The 23,812-nt window shown below is 34.9% G+C and overlaps 1 non-coding gene across 1 annotated transcript; it reads right to left on the bottom strand.

The window, feature by feature from the left end:
• Window positions 1-20,008: 20,008 nt before the first annotated feature.
• On the bottom strand, window positions 20,009-20,115 carry LOC139873681 (small nucleolar RNA R71). Its single transcript, XR_011767408.1, has one exon. It is a non-coding gene; the product is annotated as a small nucleolar RNA R71 (small nucleolar RNA).
• Window positions 20,116-23,812: the final 3,697 nt, after the last annotated feature.

The raw sequence follows: 23,812 nt of genomic DNA, 5'->3' as shown, positions 1-23,812 counted from the left end.
TGGTTTTTGAACCGGTGAACGCGAATCTTAGATATAGATCCATAGAGTTTGACATCCCCACTCGGGCTAGTCGCGCTAGCATTTAACGGGTGTTTAATACTTCGTAAACTTTTGCACTCGCCAAGTGTACTTTTAGGGGGTGATATTTACGTTAAGTTAATTACCAGGTGCCCACGGTTTAGCATATACTTTTCATACTGTTTTGAATACGAAATCTCGTGGCCTACATTATATTATTGTTACAATCAAACTATAGCTCACCAACATTCATGTTGACTTTTTAAGCATGTTATTTCTCAGGTGCTTAGACATATGTTGCTTCCGCTGTATTAGACTCTCGGTGTTAGACTTTCGCTGCATTGCTTAGAGATGTCTCAATTATGAAACTTTTACTTTGCATTCATAACTTATGTTACATTTGAACAATGGCTTTGTAATGACCATTGTGTCACATACTTATGTTAATGCTTTCTATTCGTAGAAACACGCTATCTTTTGTAAAACGTTATCTTTTCATGAATGCAAACTTGTCTTAAAACAGCATATAGTATTGTAACCGTGTAATGGACCTGTTGTTGATGATCCGTACACGTTGATTTTGTACGGGGAATCACATTTGGTATCAGAGCATTGGTTGTAGGGAATTAGGTTGTATTAGTGAGTCTTGACCGAGCCGAGTAGGATTCGCTAATAGGACTAATCTACAACTTGCTTGTTTACTTGTTTCCGTGGAACTTGCTGCATGCTATTGCTTACTTTTACTGCTATATGAACTTGCTGTATGCTACTGTTTATTCTCGCTACTGCATGCTACTATCTGCTTTTGATTTCATGTTACTTCAGTATGATATTGTTATCATTGCCATGCAATGTACTGCTGTAGACGATCTAGGCTGCTGTAGATATTTTTCCTTATTATGTGCTTGCTATATGTCTTACTGACATGGAAAAAGTTATTTTTCCTTGTTCAGATGTCGGACATACCGCCCATTATCATTGATTTGGAGAGTGACTCAGATACATCTGCTACCTCGCCTACGATTGTTGCTGACTCACAGATCCCGTCATCGCTACCCTACGACGACTCTGGCGATTCGTCCTCTGGAGACAGTAGCCACGCACCTGACCTGACGGTCATCTCAGACAGAGACGAGGATCCAGAGGAGATTCCAGATCCACCCAGCCCTAGACTCCCGGGGCCACAGCACCATTCTGGTGGTACTGTGATCCCTGGGGGACATGGGGATGGTCCTTTCCGTAACGAGCATGGACATTGGGTTAGACGCACCGCTGACGGAAGAGTCGTGCCGATTCCACCTTTCAGATACCGACTCATGACCACCGGCCAGGCACATCCACCCTCAGATGATTCAGACGATTCATCATCCGATGACACCAACGAAGAGGATCCCAAGGAGGATTCTGAGGAGGACTCCGGGGAGGTGGAGCCCGTGCAGCACCCTCTACCCCGCTGAAGAAGCGGTACCGCTTCGATGATACTGTTATTCCAGGGGTTAATGGAGGTAAGCCGTTCGTGAACGCACGTGGACTGTTGGTTAGGGTCACCGCCCGTAAGCGGGTTGTGCCATATCCTGTTGATCCATTCGTGCGTAAGATCGGTTGTTATGCACCATCTACTTCTGGTGCTGCACCCTCTGCACCACCGGCACCACCTGCACCATCTGCACCACTTGCTCCACCTGACCCACCAGCATCTACCACCGTCGAGGAGCTGACGAGGGAAGTGCATAACCTCCGTGCTTGGGTGACTGAGCTCGAGGACCAGATGTCCCACATAATGGACATAATTTACCCACCATCACCGTAGGGCTATTGTATTAGATTTCATTATGCAATCCCGTTAGTAGTTTCATGTTTTATTCAAGTATTATACGAATCTTATAAAGATGTATGCAACTTTCTTATTAATGAATGGAACTTAATGTTGTTTAATTATTGTACGATGTTCTGTTAAATTATTACATGATGGTTTTTACGCTATCTGCAACTTGTTTGTCATGCTTGTTAACGTGTATTGTGTTGTTTCCATATTGATTACCTTATACTATAATATTATGAATATTTGAATGCTGGATTTTTACTTAAGTTGAAATTGCTTTATTAGAAGATCAATGGCAAACGGAAGAGTTCCAAGGGAAATGCCCACAGCGGCACAGATTGAGGAGATGATAGCTGCTCGAGTAGCCGCAGCTATGGCAGATATCAACCCCCAAGCTCCACCGGCTAACCAGAACATTCATAACGGGTGCACTTATAAGGAATTCCAGAGCTGCAAGCCCCACAATTTCAATGGTACTGAAGGGCCAGTTGGGCTAACGAGATGGTTTGAGAAGTTGGAATCTGTATTTCGTGTGAGTAACTGCTCTAAAGTGAACAAAACTAAGTACGCCTCCTGCACGCTGTCGGATGGCGCTTTAACCTGGTGGAACACACTCGCCCAGGCTAAGGGAATTGACGAGGCTTATGCTACACCATGGGAGGAGTTTAAGAGTGCTATGATCGAGGAGTACTGCCCCAGAACTGAAATTCAGAAGATGAAAGCAGAGTTTTGGGAATTGAAAGTTGTAGGGACTGATCTTGATGGCTATAACCGAAGGTACTTGGAGTTAGCTTTGATGTGCCCCACGATGATTACTCCTGAATTTAAGCGAATGGAACGGTAATTGTGGGGACTTCCCAAGACCATTCAGGGAAATGTCACCTCTTCGAAACCAGCAGATGTCCCAGAAGCTATGCGCATGGCGCATACCCTGATGAACCAAATTACCCAACAAGAGCCAGAGAAGGTGAAGTCAGAATCGGGAGCTAGTAATGGGAAACGTAAGTGGGAAAAAACAGGGGAAAAGATTTTGATCAGAACCCAGCTAAGAGGTATGAGAATTTCAAGGGAAACAACGACTGGAAGAACCCTAACCCGAACCCTAGCCCGAACCCTAACTCCAAAGGTAGCCTTCCGCAGTGCAAGAGAAGCTATAAACATCATACTGGGTACTGCAACGTGGTTTGTGAAAAGTGTAAGAGGACTGGACACATCGACAAAGATTGTAAGATCACCACCCCAGTTGTGTGGAAAATTCTGAATGGGCCGAAGAAGTGCTTTGAATGCGGCCAGTAGGGTCACTTCAAGAATGAATGCCCTAACAAGAAAAAGGATGGCGACCCAGCATGTGGAAGAGTCTTCAACATGAACGTCAGGGATGCCTGTGAGGATCCTGACTTGGTCACAGGTACATTCACTATTAATAAACTATTAGCTTATGTCTTATTTGATACCGGTGCCGATAGGAGTTATGTATGTAGACACTTTTGCTCTAAGATAGATTGGTCATTAGTCCCTTTGAGTGAGAGTATTCTTGTTGAGGTAGCCAATGGAAAACTTGAGAAAGTTGACCAAGTTGACCGAGGAGGTATTATAAACTTAGCTGGTGTAGATTTTAAGTTTGATTTGATACCCATTAAGTTGGGAAGCTTCGATATGATAGTTGGTATGGACTGGTTGTCCAAAGTAAGAGCAGAAGTTATCTGTGGTGAGAAGATTCTTCGTATACCTCACGAAGACGGTGTGCCATTGATTGTTTATGGAGAGAGATGTAGCCCAAATTTGAACCTTATTAGTTGCATGAAGGCACAAAAGGTCATGAGAAAAGGACGTTTTGCTGTTTTAGCACACGTGAAGAAGCTAGAAACTGAGGAGAAAAGCGTAGATAATGTACGAATTATGAATGAATTTCCCGATGTCTTTCCAGAAGAATTGCCAGGATTACCCCCACCGAGATCAGTAGAGTTTCAGATCGATCTAGTACCAGGAGCTGCACCTGTAGCCCGCGCACCTTATCGACTCACACCTTCTGAAATGCAAGAGTTGCAGAGTCAACTACAAGAACTACTCGACCGTGGGTTCATCCAACCAAGCTCTTCGCCTTGGGGCGCACCTATTTTATTTGTAAAGAAGAAGGACGGATCTTTCCGCATGTGTATTGATTACCGCGAACTCAACAAGTTGACGATCTAGAACCGGTATCCCCTTCCTAGGATTGACGATCTTTTCAATCAGCTGCAAGGATCAAGCATTTACTCTAAGATAGATTTGCGATCAGGTTATCACCAGTTGAGGGTGAAGGATAGCGATGTACTTAAGACTGCATTCCGAACTCGTTATGGTCATTATGAGTTTCTTGTGATGCCATTCGGTTTAACCAATGCACCTGCTGTGTTTATGGATCTCATGAATCGCGTATGCAAGCCGTACCTAAACAAGTTCGTTATCGTTTTCATAGATGATATCCTAATCTATTCCAAAAGCGAAGAAGAATATGAGCAACACCTTCGACTCATGCTTGAACTCTTGAGACAAGAGCAACTCTATGCCAAATTCTCCAAGTGTGAATTTTGGTTGAAGGAAGTTCAATTTCTGGGTCATGTTGTAAGCGATCAAGGTATCAAAGTCGACCCCGCAAAGATCGAAGCCATCAGCAAGTGGGAAACCCCCACTACTCCTACTCATATCTACCAATTTTTAGGCCTCGCCGGTTACTATCGAAGGTTCATTGAAGGTTTCTCTCTGATTGCACGTCCATTAACCGCATTGACTCACAAAGGGAAGAAGTTCGTTTGGGCAACCGAACAAGAGTCGACATTCCAAACCCTGAAGCAGAAGTTAACCTCTGCACCTATCTTGTCCCTTCCTGAAGGCAGTGACGAATTCGTTGTGTATTGTGACGCCTTGAAACATGGTTTTGGTTGTGTATTGATGCAACGAACAAAGGTTATTGCTTATGCCTCTCGTCAACTGAAGATTCACGAGCGAAATTACACGACTCACGATCACGAACTTGGTGTCGTTGTCTTTGTGCTCAAATTGTGGAGACATTATCTTTATGGAACTAAGAGCACTATCTTCACCGACCACAAAATCCTCCAACACATTTTCGATCAGAAGCAACTGAACATGAGACAGCGACGGTGGATCGAAACATTGAACGATTACGATTGTGAACTTCGCTACCATCGGGGTAAAGTGAATGTTGTAGTCGATGCTTTGAGCCGAAAGGAAAGAATGGTGCCTCTTCGTGTCCGAGCCTTGAACATCACCATCCATTCGAATCTCAATAGCCAAAACCGAGTAGCCCAAGATGAGGCTCTCAAAGAGGAGAATATTTCTCATGAACACTTGAACATTCTCGTCTCTAGATTCGAAGTTAAGGAGACTGGACTCCGATATTTCGCCGAAAGGATTTGGGTGCCTAGTTATGGGGATTTACGAAGCCTTATTCTAGACGAAGCCCACAAGTCAAGATATTCGATTCATCCAGGAGCCGACAAGATGTACCACGATCTCAAGGAACGGTATTGGTGGCCTAATCTTAAGAAGGATGTTGCTACTTATGTTGGGAAGTGTTTGACTTGTTCAAAGGTTAAGGCCGAACATCAAAGGCCATCTAGGTTACTTTAGCAACCAGAAATCCCGCAATGGAAGTGGGAAAGGATAACAATGGACTTCATCACGAAACTACCAAAGACGGTGGGCGGATACGATACCATCTGGGTTATCATTGACCGTTTTACCAAATCTGCTCACTTCCTAGCCATGAAAGAGACTGATACGATGGAAAAACTCGCTCAACTATACATAAAGAAAATTGTATCTCGTCATGGTGTGCCCTTATCGATTATTTCAGACCGAGATGCTCGTTTCACTTCTAGATTTTGGCGTTCCCTGCAAGAAGCCTTGGGAACACGTTTAGATATGAGTACCGCATATCACCTGCAGACCGACAGACAAAGTGAACGCATGATTCAAACTTTAGAGGACATGTTGCGTGCTTGTGTTATTGATTTCGAAAAAGCTTGAGAGAAGCATTTACCGCTAGCCGAATTTTCTTACAACAACAGTTATCGTTCGAGTATTAATTTCGTACCTTTCGAAGCGTTGTATGAACGCAAATGCTGTTCTCCTATTTGTTGGGCCGAAGTGGGTGAGAAACAAATCACCGGACCCGAACTCGTTCATGAAACAACTGAGAAGATTGTCTAAATTCAAGCGAGGCTTAAAACGGCCCGTGACCGTCAAAAGAGTTATGCCGACCTTAAACGTAAGGATTTCGAATTTCAAGTGGGTGACTGCGTGATGTTGAAAGTCGCACCTTGGAAGGGTGTAATCCATTTCGAAAAGCATGGAAAGTTAAATCCACGATACATTGGTCCTTTTGAAATCTTGGAGCGTATTAGACCCGTTGCATACCGTTTGGATCTTCCGACACAATTGAGCTCCGTTCATCCTACTTTTCACGTGTCTGTAGTGACCCTAACTTTTCCATGATTATATATTAAATGAAAACTATATTTGCATGATTAAATGTTTCCAACATGTTAAGCAATCAAACTTGTTAAGACTTGATTAATTGAAATGAGTTTATGTAGACAATTGACCACCCCGTTTGCCTGATGATTCACGAACGTCATAACTTGTGATAATTATATAATCGTTTTATTTTTTTATGATGTAAGTTTTTATTTTATATATATATAAGAAGAAATACAATTAAATCAAAGATGTACAACTAAAACACTATTTGCTACAGTAAAACACTATTTGCTACAGTGAATTTTTGCTTTGCTACAGTGAAATACCATTTGCTACAGTAAAATACTATTCGCTACAGTAAAAAACTATTTGCTACAATAAAATACTATTTGCTACAGTAAACTATTTACTACAGTAACACTATTTACTCGTATTCAATCCGTATTCGTACTCGTACAATACACAACTTCTAAATATATATACTATTGGTATATACACTTCAATGATCAGCTCTTAGCAGCCTTAATGAGTCACCTAAATATGTGAGAACCATCATTTGGCAACTAGCATGAAATATCTAACAAAAATACAAACTAATGGAACCTTATATTCAAGGGTAGGATCACGTTTTTCTTCACCAACCATAACACTTTCATTTTTCAACTTTCATGCATCAAACTTATCTCTGTCAAGTTCTCTCTTGGTGTTCTAAGTGTTCTTCATCATCTTCAACAAAATCTAGCTCAATCTAGTTCATAAATCCTAACCTAGATCAACTTTCAAAACAACTACTCAAGTAAACTTCAAGAACACTTTCAAGTTTGTAAGTCTACTTCCAAGCTTTCTAATCCATTCCAAGTAATCATCTAAGATTAAGAAACCTCTGTTATTTACAGTAGGTTATCATTATAATTCAAGGTAATACTCATATTCAAACTTTGATTCAATTTTTATAACTATAACAATCTTAATTCGAGTAGGAATCTTACTTGAATTTGTTTTCATGTCATGATTCTACTTCAAGAACTTTCAAGCCATCCAAGATCCTTTGAAGCTAAATCATTTCTTGTCACTTCCAGTAGGTTTAACTACTAAAATTGAGGTAGTAATGATGTTCATAACATCATTCGATTTATATATATATATATATATATATATATATATATATATATATAACTATCTTATTCGAAGATTTAAACTTGTAATAACTAGAACATAGTTTAGTTAATTCTAAACTTGTTCGCAAAAAAAGTTAATCCTTCTAACTTGACTTTTAAAATCAACTAAGCACATGTTCTATATCTATATGATATGCTAACTTAATGATTTAAAACCTGAAAACACGAAGAACACCGTAAAACCGGACATACGCCGTCGTAGTGAAACCGGGGGCTGTTTTGGGTTAGATAATTAAAAACTATGATAAACTTTGATTTAAAAGTTGTTCTTCTGGGAAAATGATTTTTCTTATGAACATGAAACTATATCCAAAAATCATGGTTAAACTCAAAGTGGAAATATGTTTTTCAAAATGGTCATCAAGACGTCGTTTTTTCGACTGAAATAACTACCTCTACAAAAACGACTTGTAACCTGTATTTCTGACTATAAACCTATACTTTTTCTGTTTAGTTTCATAAAATACAGTTCAATATGAAACCATATCAAGTTGATTCACTCAAAACGGATTTAAAACGAAGAAGTTATGGGTAAAACAAAATTGGTTAAAAATGGTTAATTTGACTACGGGATGAATTGACAAAAATCTATACTAACCATATCCTAACTAACTTATATTATATTATACATGTATTCTAACATATATTATGTAATCTTGATAGACCATAGACACGTATACTATGTTTTGACATATCATATCGACATCATCTATATATATTATTTGAAACAACCATAGACACTCTATATGCGGTAATGTTCTAGTTAGCTATACAGGGTTGAGGTTGATTCCAAAATAATATATATATACTTTGAGTTGTGATCGAGTCTGAGACTTGTTATATATATATATATATATATATATATATATATATATATATATATATATATATATATATATATATATATATATGGATTGATTCGAGATAATATATATTGATTTATTTCTGTACGACTAACTGTGGACAACTAATTGTGGACTACGAACGTTGGACTGTTAACTTAACAAACTTAAATCATTAAAACATAATAAAATATATTGTGAATATATTTCGACCATACTTTGATATATATGTATATATTTGTTATAGGTTCGTGAATCGACCCGTGGCCAAGCCTTATTTTCCGACGAAGTGAAAATCGGTGAAAGTGAGTTATAGTCCCACTTTTAAAATCTAATATTTTTGGGATGAGAATACATGCAGTTTTATAAATGTTTTACAAAATAGACACAAGTACTTGAATCTATATTCTATGATTGAATCATTATACCGGATATCACCCTTTCAGCTTGGTAGTCTAAGAATTTGGGAACAGACCCCCAAATTGACGCGAATCTTGAAGATAGATCTATGGGCCTAACGAACCCCATCCATGTTATGGATTCTTCAGTACTTCGATTTTATATACAGATAAGTGTACCTGTATATTTGGGGATATTCTAGATGCATTTGTTAATGTCAGTTACCAGGTGTTCATCATATGAATAATTTTTATGCAGATTGCATGTTGTTTATGAGAAATGGAAATATGAAATCTTGTGGTCTATTATTACAATTTGATAAATATATAGGTTAAACCTATAACTCACCAACATTTTTTGTTGACGTTTTAAGCATGTTTATTCTCAGGTGATTATTAAGAGCCTTCGCTATTGCATGCTAAATAAAGACAAGATTGGAGTCTGCATGCTTGTATAATATTGTTTAAAAATTGCATTCGAAGACTTAAGTTGATGTGTAATATTATTGTAAACCATTATGAAATGGTCGTGTGATAACGCTATATTTTAGATTATCATTATTTGATAATCGTTGTAATGTTTTTAAAAACCTTTATCGATAAAATAAAGGTTAAGGTTGTTTTAAAAATCGAATGCAGCCTTAAAAATGTCTCATATAGAGGTCAAAACCTCGCAACGAAATCAATTAATATGAAATGTTTATAATCATTATGAACGGGACATTTCAGTGTCGAATTTGAAGAAATGCCTTGCTGAACCAGAACTTGTCATCCATCTCGATGAGCTTACGATTGATGACAAACTCCACTTCGTGGAAGAACCTGTTGAAATTATGGACCGTGAGGTCAAGACTTTGAAACGCAACAAGATTCCGATCGTCCGAGTCCGATGGAATGCAAAACAAGGACCTGAGTTTACTTGGGAACGAGAGGATCAAATGATGTAGAAGTATCCTCACCTTTTCCCGACTCCACCATATACTTCAGCTTAAATTTCGGGACGAAATTTTCTTTAACGGGTGGGTAATGTAACGACCCGACTTTTTCGACTTTTATTTATATTTATTACTTTCACGAAACTGCGTATTTATGCGTACTGAGTTAGATTATATTCTGGGATCATTAATTATGTTAATTACTTTCGTTAATGCTTTACAACGTGTTCTTAAGTACTTAGTTACTTAACATGATCCTTGAATGCATTTACGACAATTAGTGTCACTTATTATTTAAAACGAGCTACGTACTTGATACACGTTAAACTTTTGTCATAATTGGAATATTATGACTATGTAAACATAATTGTTATTTATTAATGACAATCACTTGGCTTTATGGCTCCTTAATTACGCTTAGTGTTTACTAAGGCTCACTAGTTACCTTAATGGACTTAGCACCTTAATGGACTTCCATGGCCCAACCTATTCAACTTATGGACCACTTAATGGGTTAATTAGCCCATGTAATCATAATTAGTCCATGTAAAAAATGAGACAAGTATCATGCATGCTGATGTACTAAGGCTTGCATTATGTCTCAAACCACTCAACATGCCAACATCACCTAGTACCACCATCATGGACCACACAAAGCCACACCACATGAGGCCAATATGGTCCCCCCATCCCCTCCCAAACCGTCGGCCACCCCGCCCCACCCTCACCACCACTTTATTTTATTTTTAAAAGCTTATTTCTCTCATTTTCATTTCATTTCAAGCACACACACACTTCTCTATACTTTCTCACTCTAGAATTTTTCTCTCAAACTTTGAAGAACTTGTAAGTTCTTAGTTTCTTTTCTTTCTTTTCTTACTTTAATTCCTAGATCATCATCATCATGAACAAAGATTCAAGTTTTGTAACCTGAATCTTCATAACTTTTGTTGATTCATACTTTGTTTTGAAAAGTTTTCAAGAACATGAAGAATTCAAGCTTTTTAGCTTTGAATCTTCATAATCTTGTTAGATCTAAGTTTATTAACTTAAGATCTCTTTATTTATGTTTAAAGATCAAAACCTATGTTTATGATCTTCATGTAACTTGTAGATCCAACACTTTACTTTATGGATCTTCAAGAAAGTTTGAAATACAATCTTACTAGCTTTAAGTTTCTACAAAAAGTTAGTTAAGATCAAAAGTTTACTAACTTATGATCTTCTTTAGTTTGTTGTACTTTAGATTTGTGACTTGTATTTCATTAAACAAAAGATACAAGCTTACTAGCTTGAGATCTCATAAGTATTGTTAAGAATCCAAGCTCTTTAGCTTAGGGTTTCATCTTTATGTTTGATCTAAGTCCATGACTTAAGATCTTGCTTATTTAGTTTGATTCAAGGTTTAAAGCTTAATAGAACTTGTACTTGTGTTGAAACTAAGAAATTGATGTAACTTTGGTTCATCACCTTGCTCAAACTCTCACATGAGTTGTGTTTCATTTCTTAGTCTTAACTTTGTGTGTTGATGGTTAAACCTTGGTTAAAGTGATGCTAAAACATCAAGAGTTGTACACTTGAGGCTTATACGCATCAAGGATGAGAACCGTGATGAGCATCAAACACCAAGAAACCTACCGGAGCACTTTCTTTCTGTTTTTCAGGGTCTGATCAGGCTCCTGGTGTAACGACCCGAATTTTTCTGATCATTTTATACATATGAGATTAATATTTACATAAATTAAACATTACCAACATGATAAGCAATCCAAATTGTTGAGTCTTGTGTTTTTGAAAAGAGTTTTACACAATGTTTGACCGTCCAATTTGACCGATGATATCACGAACTATATAACATACAATAATTATACAATTGTGTACATATACATATTTATACATATTTAACATGATCTAAGGATGGTTTAACATATCATTGTGTACTAATAACAATGAGTTATAAGTATACTTTGAGACTACTAACTTAAGTTTTCAAAACGATAACTATATGTAACGTTCTTTGACATATATAACTATAACTTATAATGCTTATACAAGTATCGTATAAATATGTATTTAATCACTTTTAAATGGCTTATATACATAAAACAATATAAGTATATTTACAAAAGATAGCTATATTTGAATCCTCGTTCCGTTTCCTCAAGATTTCTACAAGTATATCTAGGGTATATGTACCCGTATCATACCCAGCTTCTATATGTATTTACTATTGGTATATACACATCATAATCACTTTATTAGCAGCCATGAGTCAGCAAATTTTGGATCTTAGCATGCATGATTAATCAATTTGGCATATTACAAGACTTTTACACAATATTACAAACTTATACATCATTTCACCACCATTTATACTCCATTCCATTTTCATTTTTACTACACATTTTCTCTAGCTAAAAACACCTACTTGTAAGCTTCATTCACCTCTAAGAAATCCAGCAAAAACTCTCTCAAGAATCACCTTAATAACCATCATATTAAGATCAAACAAGAACACTACAAGATACTACTTTCATTTCAAGTCTATATTCTAAGTTTACTTCCAATCTTTCAATCCAACTTCACCACTCTTTAGGATCAAGAGTTATACTTTCTTTCCAGTAGCTTTATCCAAGTAATTTGAGGTAGTAACCTTATTCATAATCTTATTCTATTCATATTTATATAGCTACCTTATTTTGAGTTATAAATTATAACAACAAGAACATAGTTTGAATGATTTTAAACTTGTTCGCAAACTAAAAAGATTCTTCTAACTTGACTTTTAAAACACTTCAAGACCTGTAATATATCATAATGATATGCTAACTTAACAAGATACAACTTGATTTTACAAAGAACACCTTAAAACTGAATCTACGTCGTCGGAGTGCAACCGGGGGCTGTTTTGGGTTGGATAATTAAAAACTATCTTAAAATTTGAATTGGAAGTTTATATTCTGGAAAAATGATATTTCTTATGAATATGTTAACATATAAAAATCTCATGGTTTAACTCAAAGTGTAAGTATTTTTAAAAATGATCATTTAGATGTTGTTTTTATGATGGAAATGATCACTTTCATAAGATTCACCCAAGTTTGACCTATAACCTGTGATTTCGAATGTAAACAATGTATTTACAGTTCATATTCATAAATAATGACTCGATCCAAGAAAGTGGCAAGTTGAATCAACAAAAACGGAGTTGTATTGAAGAAACTACGACTAAAACAAAATCGGGTATCCGAAGCTAGTTTAGCTACGAAAATATTTTGACTAAAAACAAACTAATCATATCTTGGCTAATTAACATGATATTTTATATATATTTACTCATGATTTGATTTTACATATTTCAGGACCACCCGTAAACAACACGAGAAGATTAATTATAAGACCTCATGATTGTACGCAACACGTCATTTGACAACACGGTACTTTATGTACGCAACACGTCATTTGACAACACGATACCATGGGTCGAGATTAATTCCGATCAATACGAATATGATAGGGTCTTTATTTATTTTATTGAGCAACTAATTGTAGACCACTAACATCGGACTGCTAACTATAGACTAATAGATATTAAAAGTATTATAAGTATATATGTAACGATTATTTGAAAAAAAAATATGTTGATATATTATATATATGGTTAGGTTCGTGATATCTATCGAAGACCAAGTCGTGTTAAATATCTTCAAGGCAAAAGTGAGTATATAGTCCCATTTTTAAACTCTAAATATTTCGGGATGAGAATACATGCATTTTATGATTTACGTTATGGATACAAGTGATTAAAAATATATATTCTACGTTGAGTTGTACCACTGGCATACTTCCCTGTAACTTGGTAACTACTATTTACATGCGGTATTGTAAACGCGAATCCTGTTGATAGATCTATCGGGCCTGACAACCCCAACCGGACTGGACGACCAGTATTCAACGGTTGCACAGTACTTTGTTTCGGTGACTACACTTGGTATGGTGTAGTGAGATTTCATAATAAAGGGAATATGCGACGTTGATTAAATGTTAAGTATGGTTATCAAGTGCTCAACCACTTAGAATATTTTTATTAAAACGTTTATGTATATAAAATCTTGTGGTCTATATTTATAACGCTGCTAGCATTAAACCTATATCTCACCAACTTTATGTTGACGTTTTAAGCATGTTTATTCTCAGGTGATAAATAAAAGCTTCCGCTGCTTTATGCCGAATTTAAGCAAGATTTGGAGTATGCATATTTGTGTCAAAAATAAAACTGCATATCGGAAGATTTGTAATGTGAAATATGTTGGAAATCATATTGTTATTATCAAATGTAAAGTTTGTAAGACTAAGATTATCGCTAAACGATAATCATTAATATGTTGTTTAAGCCTTTGGTTATAATAAAGATTATGGTTTGTATCATAAAAACGTATGCAGATTTTTAAAAATGTCACATATAGAGGTCAATACCTCGCAATGACACCAATGAGTACGTGAAGTTTATATTCGATATGAATGGGACGCTTCACCTGGGCTTCTGGAAAAGTTGATTTCCAGATATTTCGGTTCGATTAGATGATTTTTTGTTTAGGCCTCTCCTAAATCCGATGTACGGTTTAGGATTTATAGCCTTCCGAAAGTCACTACGCCTTTGTAACGTTGTGCTGAAATTTCTGACCTACTCGCACTTAAACCGTCGCCACGGTCAAACGAAGACGAGTTAGGTTCTGAAAATTGGTCAGAAGTTAGAGGACTCACATACGGAGCCTTGGCCGCTGGTCACACGTCATTTCAGTTTGTATAGAGGTCTTAGCAGCTAAACGAAGTTAGCCTTTGTTTCGATCTCTATTCTTGATTGAAAACTTACTGTACTTTTTACGTATGATGTTGATGATGATGATACTTAAGACTTAACTTACGTAATTTTAAACCCTTTTGGGACAATTTAATGACTTAGTAACTTTTGACCTAGGTTGAGGACTTTTCGGACCGACTTACTTGCTTACTTACCTCGTATCGACTTTTACCGCACTTTCACTGTGAGTTATAGCTCCCTTTTTACTTCAACTATTTTTGGGACTGAGAATACATGCGCTTTTTATGTTTTACTTACTAGGAACGAGTACTTAAACTTTATACATGTGTGGGTGATATAACGGCATAAACTTTCCCCTTAGCTCGGTAACGTTTAATCATCGGTTTTTGAACCGGTGAATGCGAATCTTAAATATGGATCCATAAGGTTTGACATCCCCACTCGGGCTAGTCGCGCTAGCATTTAACGGGTGTTTAATACTTCGTAAACTTTCGCACTCGTCAAGTGTACTTTTAGGGGGTGATATTTACGTTAAGTTAGTTACCAGGTGCCCACGGTTAAACATATACTTTTCATACTATTTTGAATACGAAATCTCGTGGCCTACATTACATTACTGTTACAATTAAACTATATCTCACCAACATTCATGTTGACTTTTTAAGCATGTTATTTCTCAGGTGCTTAGACGTATGTTGCTTCCGCTATATTAGACTCTCGGTGTTAGACTTCCGCTGCATTGCTTAGAGATGTCTCAATTACGAAACTTTTACTTTGCATTCATAACTTATGTTACATTTGAACAATGGCTTTGTAATGACCTTTGTGTCACGTACTTATGTTAATGCTTTCTATTCGTAGAAACACACTATCTTTTGTAAAATGTTATCTTTTCATGAATGCAAACTTGTCTTAAAACAACATATAGTATTGTAACCGTGTAATGGACCTGTTGTTGATGATCCGTACACGTTGATTTTGTACGGGGCATCACAGTCATCACCTCCAACCAAGGACAATCTGTAGTGACCAGAACTTTTCCATGCTTATATATATATTAAATGAAATTTTTATTTACATGATTAAGTGTTTCCAACATGTTAAGCAATCAAACTTGTTAAGACTTGATTAATTGAAATAGGTTTCATATAGACAATTGACCACCCAAGTTGGCCGGTGATTCACGAACATTAAAATTTGTAAAAACTATATGTTGACATATATATGGTTATATATATAGTTAACATGATATTATGATAAGTAAACATATCATTAAATATATTAACAATGAACTACATATGTAAAAACAAGACTACTAACTTAATGATTTTGAAACGAGACATATATGTAACGATTATCGTTGTAACGACATTTAATGTATATATATCATATTAAGAGATATTTGATAATGCTAAAAACGAACATATATTTCATAGCATTATTCCTCAAGAAAGACAAGCTTTTAGTTGCAATTGTTCTATTTACAAGTGATATTCGTTTAAATAATAAAAAGTGAAGACAAAAGACAGATTCGACGAATTGAAGACGCAAACGACCAAAAAGCTCAAAAGTACAAAAGACAATAAAAAAGGTTCCAATTATTGATAAGAAACGTCTCGAAATTATAAGAGTACAAGATTCAAAACGCAAAGTACAAAATATAAAATTGTACGCAAGGACGTTCGAAAATCCGGAACCGGGACCAGAGTCAACTCTTAACGCTCGACGCAACGGACTAAAAATTACAAGTTAACTATGTATATAAATATAATATAATATATAATTAATTATATTAATTATATATATATTATATATATAATAAAAACCGTCGGCAGAGAAAGACTCCAAGATGTGAGCTGGAATTTCAAACTCCGCGACTCGCGGAGTTTGAAGGCAAAATTCACCGCGAGTCGCGGAGCTCCAAAAATCAAAAATCCCTATAAAGCAAACCGAATTCTGATCAAAATTTCATATTCTATTTCTCTCTTCTCTCACATATACGATATATATATATATATAATTTATATTTTAATTTTAATTTTAATTATAATTCTAATAATAAGGGTATGTTAGCCAATATTGTAAGGGTGTAAGTCGAAATTCTGTCCGTGTAACGCTACGCTATTTTTAAATCATTGTAAGTTATGTTCAACCTTTTTATATTAATATCTCGTAGCTAAGTTATTATTATGTTTATTTAAAACGAAGTAATCATGATGTTGGGCTAATTACTAAAATTGGGTAATTGGGCTTTGTACCATAATTGGGGTTTGGACAAAAAAACGACACTTGTGGAAATTAGACTATGGGCTATTAATGGGCTTTATATTTGTTTAACTAAATGAAAGTTTGTTAATGTTAATATAAAGATTTACAATTGGGCGTCCCTATAAATTACCATATACACTCAATCGGACACGATGGGCGGGGTATTTATATGTACGAATAATCGTTCATTTAACCGGACACGGGAATGGATTAATAGCCACTAGAATAATTAAAACAGGGGTGAAATTACATTCAAGGGTAATTGGTGTAATTGTTAACAAAGTAGTAAAACCTTGGTTTACACGCAGTCAATAACCTGGTGTATTCATTAAACAAAGTATTAAAACCTTGTTACAATTCGAATCCCCAATTAGTTGGAATATTTAACTTCGGGTATAATAATAATTTGACGAGGACACTCGCACTTTATATTTATGACTGATGGACTGTTATGGACAAAAACCAGACGGACATATTGAATAATCCAGGACAAAGGACAATTAACCCATGGGCATAAAACTAAAATCAACACGTCAAACATCATGATTACGGAAGTTTAAATAAGCATAATTCTTTTATTTCATATTTAATTTCCTTTATTTTATATTTAATTGCACTTCTAATTATCGCACTTTTATTTATTGTTATTTTATTTAATCGCACTTTTAATTATCATACTTTTTAATTATCGCAAGTTTATTTTATCGCACTTTTATTATTCGCAATTTCATTATCGTTATTTACTTTACGCTTTAATTTAAGTCTTGTATTCATTTTTAATATTTTACATTTGGTTTTAACTGCGACTAAAGTTTTAAAATCGACAAACCGATCATTAAACGGTAAAAACCCCCCTTTATAATAATAATATTACTTATATATATATTTGTATTTTTATAAAAGTAAACTAATATAGCGTTGAGCTTTGTTTAAAGATTTCCCTGTGGAACGAACCGGACTTACTAAAAACTACACTACTGTACGATTAGGTACACTGCCTATAAGTGTTGTAGCAAGGTTTAAGTATATCCATTCTATAAATAAATAAATATCTTGTGTAAAATTGTATCGTATTTAATAGTATTTCCTGCAAAAATTTAATAGTATTTTATACCCCTCTGCTTTGACATCAAGTATTTTTGGCACCGCTGCCGGGAAACTATCTTAAAAGCCGGAAGCGCAACGCTAATAATAAAAAATAAAAATAAAAAGATTTTTTAGCTTACTTCTATTAAAAATTCGTTTTTGTAAAAATACGTTTTAATTATTCAAAAATATAAAAAGAAAAACAAAAATATAAGTATTTTTAAGATTTTGTTAAATATTTAAGTTTTATAAGTTTCTTTATTTTTATTTTAGTTTATAAAAAATATAAGTTTTATTAACTATCTTTTATTTATAGAAAAAAAACAGAAAACAGATATAAAGAAAATAAAAAAAATAATAAATAAAGAAAAAACGCGTCGAATTTAAAGCTGTCATCTGAATTCTGGAACCCCGCGACTCGCGGGGTTTTCTGCATTAATTACCGCGACTCGCGGAGCTTCTCTGACACGCGAACAGAAACCCTAATCCTGCATTAATTACGATTATTAATTATTTATTATTATTATTTAACCCTAATTATTATTATTATTATTATTAGTTTTATTTTTACTTTTACTTTTCATTTAATTTATGTATTTAGTATTAATTAGTTTTATTAAATTGTAAAATTAGTAGTTTTATTAAATAAAATAATATAAAAATAATATTTTTATAAAAATTGTACTTTTTACAACTTTTTATATATTTTTATATTTTGTCCCTTTTTAATCATTGTAGCGTAATATTTGTATTTTTAGCTCATATTTAATTTTAAACTTAGTTTTTGCTATAGTTATTTTTACTCCTAGATTTTTAGGCTTTGCCGTAGAATTCCTTAAGTGCTTTTTCTTTAGACTAAGATTTAGGTACTTTAGAATTTTACGACGCCTTTTTAAGTTTTAGTTTCTTTTTAAGTTATTTTCATTTGGGATTTAGTTTTTCCTGTAAGCTTTAATATTTTTAGAAACCTTTTACTATGTATCAATTATCATTCCAATTAGTAATTTCAATTTGCGATTATAATTTTAAGTTAGTTGTAGTAATAAGGTTAGGTTAGTCAAGTATTTTTAAGTTTTTATAAGTTTCTTTTATTTTTCCGTCACCTTTTATTTTTCAACCATTTTTTTCTTTTTCGACCTTTTTCGACGAACTCTTTTTCTTTCTTATTTCTCGCTATTCTAGTTTTAGGACATAGATTTTTATTCTACTTCTTATCTAAATTTCTTAAAATTACGAAAATTTATTTTGAGTGGTTAAATTGATAGACATCAAAATTTTCTGGTTCGTAGTAATAGTTGGATTTGTACGTGGACCGGGTTATTGGAGCCAAACAGTCCTCAATTATATTGAGACCAAACGAATCCTGCCCCTCTGCTGCATCTTTTGGCTATTCGAAACGTGGGCAAAATCAGAAAAGTCTATTGATTGGATAACTTATTATAATTTTTCTTTCCTTTTAAAAACTAATAGGATATTCAGTGAATGCACCGAGCAAGACGTTCACCACCTTTTGTACGTTCACCACCTGTAACTAGATCAAGACATTTAGCAAATATTGTCGCCGTTGATTTTTCTTTAGAATCGTCATCTAGTCGAACAAGAACTCCAACTCAAATTTCCGATAATCCATCTTTTGAACCCGACTTCACAATTAAGAACCCGGAGCATATTCAAGGACAATTCCAAGATCTTGAACCACTAATTATTCCTCCTGAGCCACAAACCATTAAATCAGAATCCTCTAGTGATTCGTATTCAACAAATTCAATTATGGAAGTAACGGAACCTCTAAGTATGGAAGATCGAATGAGAGCCACATGCACGGGCCAAGGTCACGCCATTATTAAGCCAGAAGTTAATGCGCCAGATTATGAAATCAAAGGACAAATTCTACACATGATAACTAACCAATGCCAATTCAGTGGTGCACCGAATGAAGATCCTAACGAACACCTTCGTACGTTTAAAAGAATTTGTACACTATTCAAAATCCGAGAAGTGGAAGATGAGCAGATCTATCTCATGTTGTTTCCTTGGACTTTAAAAGGAGAAGCCAAAGATTGGTTAGAATCATTACCTGAAGGGGCGATTGACACATGGGATGTCTTAGTTGAAAAATTTCTTCAAAGATTCTTTCCGGCATCTAAAGCCGTGAGACTTCAAGGAGAAATTGTTACGTTCACACAAAAGCCAAATGAAACATTATATGAGGCGTGGACAAGATTCGGAAGGATGTTGAGAGGATGTCCTCAACACGGTTTAGACACTTATCAAATAGTACAAATATTCTACCAAGGTGTCAACGTTGCTACACGAAAAGACATCGACATAACAGCTGGTGGTTCCATTATGAAGAAAACCGCAACTGAAGCTTACAAAATTATTGATAACACAGTCTCCCACTCGCATGAGTGGCACCAAGAAAAAGATATTTTTCGTTCATCTAAAGTGGCTAGAGCCGATTCTAGCCATGACTTTGATTCCGTTTCAGCAAAAATAGATGCTTTCGAAAGACGAATGGAAAAGATGAATAAAGATATTCACGCAATACGAATCAGTTGTGAGCTATGCGGTGGACCACACTTATTGAAAGATTGTCACATTGAACCAACATTGGAACAACGAGAGAATGTTTCCTATATGAACCAAAGGCCTGGAAATAATTATCAAAATAATTATCAACCGCCAAAGCTAAACTTCAATCGAAATCAAAACATTCTTTACAATCCAAAAGGACCCGAAAATAACTGGTATAACCAACAAGGTCCGAATAACCAACCAACTCAAAACAACACTTTCAATCAACAAAGACCTGGCTTATATAAACCACAACAACAAACCGAAGAGAAAAAGTCAAATATGGAAGACGTGGTATTCAAGCTAGTTGAATCTCAAACACAATTTATTGAAACTCAAACCCAAACGAACGAGAGATTTGATCAGTCATTAAGAACTCAACAAGCTTCCATTTTGAATCTAGAAAAACACGTAGGTACTCTTGCTAGCATGATGAGTGAGAGGGAACAAGGAAAGCTACCAAGTAATACTGAAGTAAATCCTCGGAATGAGAATGTTAATATGGTTTCAACGAATTCTGAAAAACCAGCACCAGAAGATGGGAAGGTTTTAGATGAGAGTAACAATGAAGAAGTTACACCACCACCCGAGTATGTAAAGCCAGTGGTGGCACCATACAAACCACCCATCCCGTTTCCAAGAAAAGGAGTTGAGTATGAGCAAGTAATAAGTAATAAAGATTGTGATACTTCTGGAAAGAAGAAGAAGAAAAAGAATAAGAAAGTACAAGAAACAAAAGCCGTAGAAGTAAACCCGGTGAAGACAGTTCCACCAAAACCTCCACCTAGGGTAGGTGATCCGGGTGAATTTATTGTTCCCTGTCTACTTAGTGATTGTGTCATGTATGATGCACTAGCAGATTTAGGTGCAAGTGTAAGTGTTATGCCTCTTTCATTATATAAGAGATTAGGAGTAGGTAAGTTAAGTCCAACGGATATGAGTGTTCGACTCTTTGATCAAACCATTAAGCACCCAGTTGGAATTGCTGACAACCTACCCGTTCAAGTAGGCAATTTAACCTTTCTAGTCGAATTTATTGTCATTGACATAGAAGAGGACCCAAACATTCCTCTAATTTTAGGTCGGCCATTCTTAGTGTCCACCAAGGCGTTATTTGATGTAGGAAATGGAAGAATGACACTTAAAAGTGGTGACAAATCGATCACCTTTATGATTCGAAAGTCTAAATCTCCACCAGCCAAAACCGTTGAACCAGTAAAAACAATTGGTAAGAACCATGTGTTTTTACCAACTCCAACGGTAATACTTAGCAATAATGAAACGCCTAAGTGTGGGGAAAATGAAGTAACACCTAATGATGACATGATAACAAAGAACCCCGTTGTTGATACGAAATTAAATGATCCCGTTATTAATAGTTCAATGAAGAAACTTATTAAACGGATTCGCGATGCTAGAACCAAGGGGAACTTTAAGTTATGTAACCGGTTAGTATCCAATCTATCACCTAAAGAAAAGGAGAAACTAGTTGAAATTGTGGAAATTACACAGGAATCCGACCAATGGCTTAAAGAAAAAGTCACGGATATGCAAGTTGATTATGGACCAAGAGAAATTAACGATGAAGTTAATCACAATTTTGACACCACGGCTACCTAAGTGTGGGGAGATTCAAATGTTCTAAAAAGAAAATGCTATCTAGAGTTAGTTGTTCTGTTCTCGTGTAGTTCCGAGAATGGAACCCGAATGGTCTTTCCCTAGCAGACCCTAAAGAACTAGTCTTCTCCCCCCATTCTGAATTTTTATTTTTTTAGGTTTTTACGAAATGAAGACTGCCTGTGAACTAAACCATGGTCTAATGCTACACGCTTTGATCACTAAACGTAATAATGACATACTCCCGAGTGAAATAGTATCAGTAATCAGAGAAAGAATGGACGGAGTTAGAAAAGAATCCAGATGCGAAGATAATAAGTTACAATTTGGTAAAGGAAAATCAAAATCCGCAGCGAAAAGAAGAGCACGACACCTAGAACGATGTCACAAATGCGGAAAATGGTCACATGGAGGTAAATGTTCAAATAATCAAACCTATTCAAATACCGAATTTGTTACTTTATGCAAAGACGGACCGTTCATATGTTTAGAAGAAAAGACACTGAATGCTCGAGGTTACGCCTATGTAGCCATGGAAAACCAATTAAACCGACTATCTTATGAATGGGATAGATCATATAACTAAGAAATCTATTCCACAGGTATGTCTGTACAGTTTTTATTTTTATTTTTATTTTTAACCTTTTGATAATAAACGCTAATTTGTTCGCTAAAAAGTATTAAATTGGTATTGAATAAAATTAGGTTTGGCGACCGAAATTATTGATATCATTCAAAAATTTATTACATCACTGCGAAATTTAACGTTTATTCTTAAGGTATAAATATCTTTAAACAATCAACCCAAAATATTTCAAAAATTCGTCATGAGTTAAATTAGGTCTTGGAACCGAAATTACTTTACCAAAAAGAGGGGCGCATATTTTTGATAATATTTGATTGATTAAAGTGGGATAAAAAGACAAAAAGATTTTTAATTTTATTTTTACCATGTTTTTAATCTTAATATTTAAATCTTAAATTAATATTGTAAACTTTGTAAAAACAATATATTTAAAATTGTAAATATTTGAAAAATTAATATAAGTTTGGTATGAATTTATAATATGAATTTTTAAATTAAGTTTGGTGTGAATTTTTAATTTTTAAAATATGAATTTTTAATTTTATGCATTTTAAAATTTTAAGTTTGGTGTGATTTTTTTTTTTTTTTTAATATTAATTTTGAATTTTATATTTAAGTTGTGTGAATTTAAAAACAAAAATTTACTTTATCTCATTAAGTTAAGAATATGATTTTTAAAATTCGTCGTAAGTTGAAGACTAGGTCTTTGAACCGAAATTGCTTTACCCGAGGGAGGGACGAGAACTTTTATTATCATTATTTTTAATCTTATTGAATTAAAGTATGCCAAAAACATTGAAAAAACCCAAAAATCTTAGCTTTTAAAACAATCGCTACAAAAAGACAAATTTTAAAATTTTGTCGAGAGATGGACTAGGACATCGATCCGAAACGACCTCGTCCTAAATAACAAGGGAAACAAAATTTTAAAATTAAGTACTTAATTGTTTTAATAAGTTAATGATTATAAAAAAAAAAAAAAAAAAAAAAACTCCGCGAGTCGCGGAGTTTGAAGTGCAAAACCTCCGCGAGTCGCGGAGAGGTCGGATTACAGAAAAAAAATAAAGAGCTGCAACAGCTCAGTTTCATACTCCTCAACTCAAACAACCTGCGAAAACTGCACCCGAAAAATCCGAGAAAAAACCCCAAAAATCCCAATTTTTAACCGTTAATCACCA

The sequence above is a fragment of the Rutidosis leptorrhynchoides genome, chromosome 10 (assembly GCF_046630445.1).
Source record: "Rutidosis leptorrhynchoides isolate AG116_Rl617_1_P2 chromosome 10, CSIRO_AGI_Rlap_v1, whole genome shotgun sequence".
Classification (NCBI taxonomy): Eukaryota; Viridiplantae; Streptophyta; class Magnoliopsida; order Asterales; family Asteraceae; genus Rutidosis; species Rutidosis leptorrhynchoides.
This window is presented reverse-complemented; position numbering and strand designations above follow the sequence as displayed.